Source organism: Elephantulus edwardii, unplaced genomic scaffold, assembly GCF_000299155.1.
Source record: "Elephantulus edwardii isolate Elephantulus edwardi_28Jun2011 unplaced genomic scaffold, EleEdw1.0 scaffold00027, whole genome shotgun sequence".
Taxonomy (NCBI): Eukaryota; Metazoa; Chordata; class Mammalia; order Macroscelidea; family Macroscelididae; genus Elephantulus; species Elephantulus edwardii.
In genome coordinates this window covers 20,770,896-20,777,859 of record NW_006399777.1, presented here as the reverse complement: position 1 = coordinate 20,777,859, position 6,964 = coordinate 20,770,896, and the positions used below count along the sequence as shown (strand labels likewise).

The following is a 6,964-nucleotide window of genomic DNA, read 5'->3' as shown; positions in this document are numbered from 1 at the left end:
GTTCATAGGGTCACTATGAGTTGTACTCGACTCGATGGCACCTAACAAAAACCACTATCACCACCACAACAACTCTGTTTTGTAGTATAAAAGCAATTGTAGGTAATATATAAGAGAGTGACTCTGGGGGGACAGGTGGGCCAGTGAAACCAGCAGCCCTGGCAGGTGGCTCCCTGAGTCTGTCTGTCCTTCCATCTGCGGGTGCCATCATGGTGGTCGCAGCCAGTCAGGTGCTCCTTGGCTTCAGCCTCACCATCCTGTTCCAGTCACTCCTGTACGTGAAGGTGCTCGTCCAGGTGGGATAGGCGCCTCTTCCTCCAACAACAGGACGACGTATTTAGGGATAGCAAGAATGCCAGGTTCCTGGTCTCTTTTGTTATATGCAACACATTGCGAGGATCAATGGGAAGTGGGGCTTGTTCACTGTTCTGACCCCTCGACTGTCAGGAGTCCTTGGAAGAGTGGTCCACGGTGAAGTTTTACAGCACTACCAGGACTGAGGGAAGGCAGGGGAGTTAGCACCTGGAAATATTCAGAAAGCCATCTACCTCATCCTCCTTTGATCAAGTTCTCAAGGAGACAGCACGAGGGATGATGGCCCGTTCTGCTGCTACTCCCATCACACACCCCTTCCGCATGATTGCTCTGAGATCCACGGTACAATTCATTGGCAGAGAATCCAAATCTTATGGACTTTGTGACTCCCTAGTCACCATCTACCACGAAGAGGCCATCCTAGGATTCTTTGCGGGTCTTATTCCTCTCCTCCTAGATGACATAATTTCTTTGTGACTCTGTAACACACTGGCCCACCTCGTCAATACCTATGCACTGGACAGTGGGGTTTCTACCATGAGTGAAATAAAGAGTTATTCTCAAGCTGTGTCACAGAATTTTTTGCCTGTTTGTTGACCTGCCCTTTTGTGTGTGTCTCTAATTTCATGGGTATAACAAATGTAGGCTTGCTGGTGGTTCCCCTTCTTATGCTCCAATATATACTTGTTGGACCATCCTACAGAGAGAGGAAAATATGAACCAAGGAAATAACTTGTTTTTCTACAAAGTCCTCTTTGGGAAGACTTATTGTTGTGACCTGAAAATGTTAATTTGAAGATATGGGGTAGGGCCAGTGACAGATGCACAGAATTATGGGAGAGAATGCTGGTTTCTATACAGTGTGGCATGCTTTTTTTTTTTTTTTAAATCATTTAATCTTGGGGAAAAAATAGAGTGACTATGTTCTCATCAAACTTTATTTATGGGACACTAAAATTTTAATTTCATGAGATTTTTATGTCCTATGAGAAGATATATTTCCCTCTACCATTAAAAATTTTTAAAGCCATGCTTAGCTGTGTATAAACAGGTGGTGAGACGGCTTAGAATTAAGTTTGCTAACCTGTGATTTAGAGCACGACTGGTAGAGTCTGCCAGATTTGGATGTGAAACATTGCATGGCAATTGCTATATGAAATTGGATGTTGTATTAAAGCTCCCGGTGCCCTATTTCCCAAATCAGTACATTTCTGTTGATATTATGGAGTATGGTTTTGGCTAATAGGCAGTATCATGATAGGTGGAGAAAAGATTGAAGTGGTTAATAATTTCATCTTGTTCAGATCCATAATCAGCACCCTTGGCACCAGCATTCAGGAAATCAAAAGATGAGTTGCATTGGAAAATTCTGCTGTCAAGGACTTCTCCAGAGTGCTAACTAGCAGTGATGTTAATAGAGAAACTAAAGTGTATCTGGTCCAAATATTATTACTTGCTTGCTATGTATCTGAGAGACAGATAATTAATAAGAAAGACACAAGAAGAATCAATGCGTTTGAGACATAGTGCTGGAGAAGACCACCGAGGGAACAAACAGATCTGTCCTAGAGAAAGCGAGACAAGGTTGCTCCTTGGAAGGATTTTGAAACTCTATCTCACATACTTTGGGCATGCTATCAGGAGGGGCAAGTCCTTGAAGAAGGACATCATGCTTGGAAGGGTGGAGGGGCAATGCAGAAGAGGAAGACCCTGGACGAGATGGATTGCCACAATGACTGTGGCTATGTGGTCAGGCGTGTCAGAGACAGAGAGGTTGGCTCAGGCTATGGCAGGATTCATGGCCATTGTTCATAGAGTTGCTATGACTCATGGTCAAGTCATCAGCACATGACAAAAACAAAAACAATTACGAAAACACACGTAATAATTTTAGCTGGATCTGGGGCACACAAGTTTGTAGCTAATCGTTCATTGCTAATAGTATGGTTACATTTTACTGTTGTTGAGTTGATTCTGACTTCTGCTGACCCTGCATTGTGTTTCTAAGGCTGTAAATCTTCAAGGAAGGCTCATCTTTCGCCTGCAGAGTGTTCAGTGGATTTGAACTACTGGGCTTTTGGTGAGCAGTTCAATACATAGTGCATGATGCTACCAGGGGGCAGCTGTCTGTTGCTTGCAGCTCACTCTTGTAGTTGAAAAGGAAACTGATGGTGGTTTGCAGTTATCAAGACTTTTTTTGTTCCCCTGTTAGCTTCATGCACCTTTGCCAGAAAATAAACAAGAAGTAGGCAAAGAATAAGAGAATACATGTTCTTGTATGTTCTCTCAAGTCCATTTTGACTCATAGTGGCCCTATAACTTCAGGTATAATGTTTTGCAAGTCACTGCATATACTGAAATGAAATATAAGGACCTCGATACAGTATACCAGTAAGTAACTCAGTAAGCAACCAAATTCTTCCTGGTAATTCCTTCTGGTAGAGCAGGGCAGGTTAGGGATGAAGAAAGGGGAAGAGGTGAAAAAAAAAAGAACCTTAACTTCATTGTAGTTATTTGTAAGTGTTGGCATTATGGGTGATTTTTAAGTTTCTTGGTGTATTCATTTATTTTCAGGTGTGTGTATTGTGAAAGAGGAAGCTCTGGTGGCTTAGTCCATAGGGAGTTGAGCTGGTAACCCAAAGACCACACACCTCTCTGGTAGTTCAAATCCACCAGCAGATCTGAGGGGGATAAATAGGAAATCTCCTCCCATGCAATTTACAGCCTCTGACACTGGCTGGAGGGTCATCTGTCAGTTGACTTCAACTTGACAATGATGAGAATAAGATACTGAAAAAGAATATACACTAAGCCACCAGAGCTCCCTGTTTTCAAAATAGGTTGAGTAAACACCATGCTATAAAATGTATAAGCCAATTAAAAAAATTTTTTTAATTTAGTTTGCTTATTTTTCATTTCAATGAATTTTTTTAAATTTTTATTGTTTTTTTGTGCATGTACCATCAAATCAGATCTGACTGGTACAGGAGGAAACTGTCCCTCCTTCTTTGGCAGAGCATCTGGTGGATTCGAACAGTGTATCTTTGGGATTGCAGTACAGCTTCTTGTCACTAGGCCACCAGAGCTCCCCTTTAAGCCAATTTTTAAAACTACACAAAATATCCTAAAGTGTTAGAAGTAGTTTTGCTATTGTCTTTCAGATATTATTTCAGATATCACCTCTTACAAGAGGACTTTTAAAGCAATCACTATCTAAAATAGCCACCCAGTTCCATCCTTCACGTACCCCGTATTATCATCCTACTTTCCCTCCTGCCCCCATGTTGTTAGAGAGCTCTGGTGCCCTAGTGGCAAGAAGCTGTGCTGCAATCCCAAAGGCATGTGGTTCGAGGCCACCAGCTCCTCCGTGGGAGAAGAATGGGCAATCTCCTCCTGTGTGAGGAGAAAATTGAAAACCCACTGGAGGGCAAGCTATGGGTCCATTCTGACCCAATGGTAAACAACAACTACATGCTGCTAGGCGCTATCGAAGTGAGCCCAACTCATAGCGACCCTAATGAACCACAGATCTGTCCATCTTCATCATCTCGGGTATGTTTGAACTCATTGTTACGGTCAGCCCAACTCATTGAGGATCTTCCTCTTTTTCTCTTTCTTTTCCTGTATATTGATTTTGCATGCCATTGAGAAACTGACCCATAGCTGACTGTACGCAGGTTCTCAGAGGCAGTAAATCACATGAGAAGAGATTGCCCATGCTTCTCCCTTGGAGCAGCTGGTAGATTCGAACTGTGTGCCTTTGGGATCGCAGCACAGCTTCTTACCACTAGACCACCAAAGCTCGTTTTTTGTATATTGTTGTTGTTAAGTGCCATTGATTCGTATACGACTCATAGCGACCTTATGAATGAAAGACCCGAACACTTGTATGACTTTCATTATTATGCCAGGTTCATAGGGTTTCCGAAGGCAAGCTATTATGGAAGTGGATGCCACTCCTGGTTCCAAGCTTGTTTAAACCAGGGAGTTCCACCAAACACTGTCCACCACGGGTGACCAGTATTGCATTTGACACATCAGTGTCACAGTGTTCAGCATCACAGCAACCACGAGTTACCTCTGTACAGCAAGTGGACAGACCACTGTTATACCACTTAGAAGAATATTTGACCAAAACCAATTAAAACCAGGCCTGAGGGCCACAGATTAAAGTTCCCCCACCTTTGGCTTGGTATCACTTTCTGTCCCATAGGCCAACTGATCACTGTCAAGTTGTAGACAACTCATAGTGACCCTATGAATGAAAGACCTGAACATTTGTATGACTTTCATACTTTCTCCAGGTTCATAGAGTTTCTGGAGGCAAGCTGTTTTAGAGGTGGATGCCACTCCTGCTTCCAAGCTTGTTTTAATCGGGGAGCTCCACCAAACACTGTCCACCATGAGTAACTATTATCACATATGAAACATCAGTGTCACAATATGTTGTTGTTGTTGTTATGTGCCATTGAGTTGCTTGCAACTCATAGTGACCCTATATACAACAGCCCTAAACTCTGCTGTCATGTGCCAATTGCACTGTCTCTGAAACTCCCATCCTGATTACCCCAGTCACTGAATCAATCCATCTCATAGAGGGCCTTCCTCTCCTGTGCTGTCCCTCCACCGTCCCAAGCATGGTGTCCCTCTCCAAGGAGCTGTCCTTCCTTACAACATGTCCAAAGTATGTCAGACGAAGCCTCAGAAACCTTGCCTCCAAGGAGCAGCCTGCTTTAACCCTCTCCAGGTTGAATCTGTTTGTTTTCTTAGCAGTCCATGGTTCCTTCAATACTCTTCTCCAGCATCACAGCTCAAAGGCCTCAATTCTCCTTCTATCCTCCTTAGTCATTGTCCAACTCTCTGATGCATAACAAGTGATTGCACAGACCATGGCCTATATCAAGAGCACCTTAGTCTCCAGAGAAACACCATTGCTCCAGAGAGACACTATTATCACAATATAGGACTTATTAATATCAAATGTGATTTATGCGTGACTCAGAATTATATTCTTTTCACTGGTTGACACACTACCTCCTCCCTTTATTGGACAAGGAACGAATGATAGTGTCCATGTACTGGAAGGTCAGGCTGCTGCTGGGATCACCGTTGTTTTGGTGCCTCTAGGCATTCTATTTTACCCCCTGCCAACTTCTGAGGAGGAAGAAGTATCTGGAAAGTTGTTCCGGCCAGAGAAAACGAAAATGTACTTGCACTTGGAATAGATGATACTGTCAAGAAACAACATCTGGAGTTAGAAACCTTGCTGACAGCAGAGGTAGTTGTCAAAACACTTAAAGATGGCCCAAGTTGTTCCTTTCAAATTGTATCTTAACCTTGCTTAGCGGAGAATTCCATCATCAGATATTGGTTGACTTTTACCTGTGAGCTTACAGACCTTGGAAATGAGAGTTGGCCTCAGTGCTAATATTGCTCTGTACATTTCAAAGCAAAATGTATTTTCCAGGAAAACCCTTTTAAGATGGCCCCACCTTGGGAAGAAAAATGCTTTCAAGATATTAGGTTTCAGCAAGTGTTTTCAGGTCAATGGGCTTGCTGGAAATCCTAATGTGCTTTTCATCCAGATGGATATATCTTTTTCCATTTAAAAAGATCTTCAGATGTGCTCTTAATACCTGAAAATGAATCAGAACGGTAGGAAACACTGAACATTCCATTCCAGAGGGCTCAGCCTTGCTGACTAATGCATTGGTTGCCGAATTAGAAGCAAGAAAGAAGGCAGAATGGAAAGTTGTTCCAATTAAGCCCTTAATATAGATTAGCTCATGGGTATTTTATGAGTCCTGATTTCATTTCAAGAGAGGACATATCATCTATTAAATTTTCACTTTCATATATTCTAAGACTGTTGGTGGGTTTCTGGTTTCTATAAGCTGATTAGTGTTTTTGTTCAGATAAAATGGGCTTACGTGTTTTGTTTTTTTTTTATCTGCTGCTTCTTCCAAATGAGAAATATCATCTCAAATCTCAAAGCTGTTCCTGTCCCAGGAAGAAAGTTAAGAGTAAAAGTGTAAAGAATAAAGCTGATTCCTTTAGTCTGACTAAGGAGAAGGGCTTAGATCAATTTTACTTTATGGCCAGAGCAAGCAAAACCACATCTTATTTTATTTATTTTATATTTTTCATTTCAATGAATGTCTACAGAGATTTGGGAATTCCATTCATTCATTGTTGCACCCTTCTCTCCCCCCCTCCCCTGTTTGCTCCTCTCCTTCAAAAACAAAGGAAAAACTCCCCCATTGGTACACAATCCCCCCGCACATCCCCCAACCACACCCCCAACCCCAAATATATTCCACTCTGCAACCCTCATTCTGTACTCTTATTATAAACATAATGCCCTAAAATATAATACTTTTAAACTATTCTCTCCCTCATAGACTTCGATGCCGTAAACATATTTCACTCAGTTTTTCTCAGTCTTACCCCCACCCTGATGTTAACAACCTAAATGCCCATCAACAAACGAATAGGTAGAGAAGCTGTGGTATATTTGCACAATGGAATATTATGCTGCGTTGAAAAACAACTCATGCAATATTATTCAAAATGGGTGACCCTGGAGGACATTATGCTGAGTGAGGTATCTCAGTCACAAAGGGACAAATGCTATATGGTGCCACTGTTG

At 42.1% G+C, this 6,964-nt stretch overlaps 1 pseudogene; it reads left to right on the top strand.

Moving 5' to 3' along the window:
• Positions 1–209: 209 nt before the first annotated feature.
• On the top strand, positions 210–1,111 carry LOC102861962 (annotated as a pseudogene).
• Positions 1,112–6,964: the final 5,853 nt, after the last annotated feature.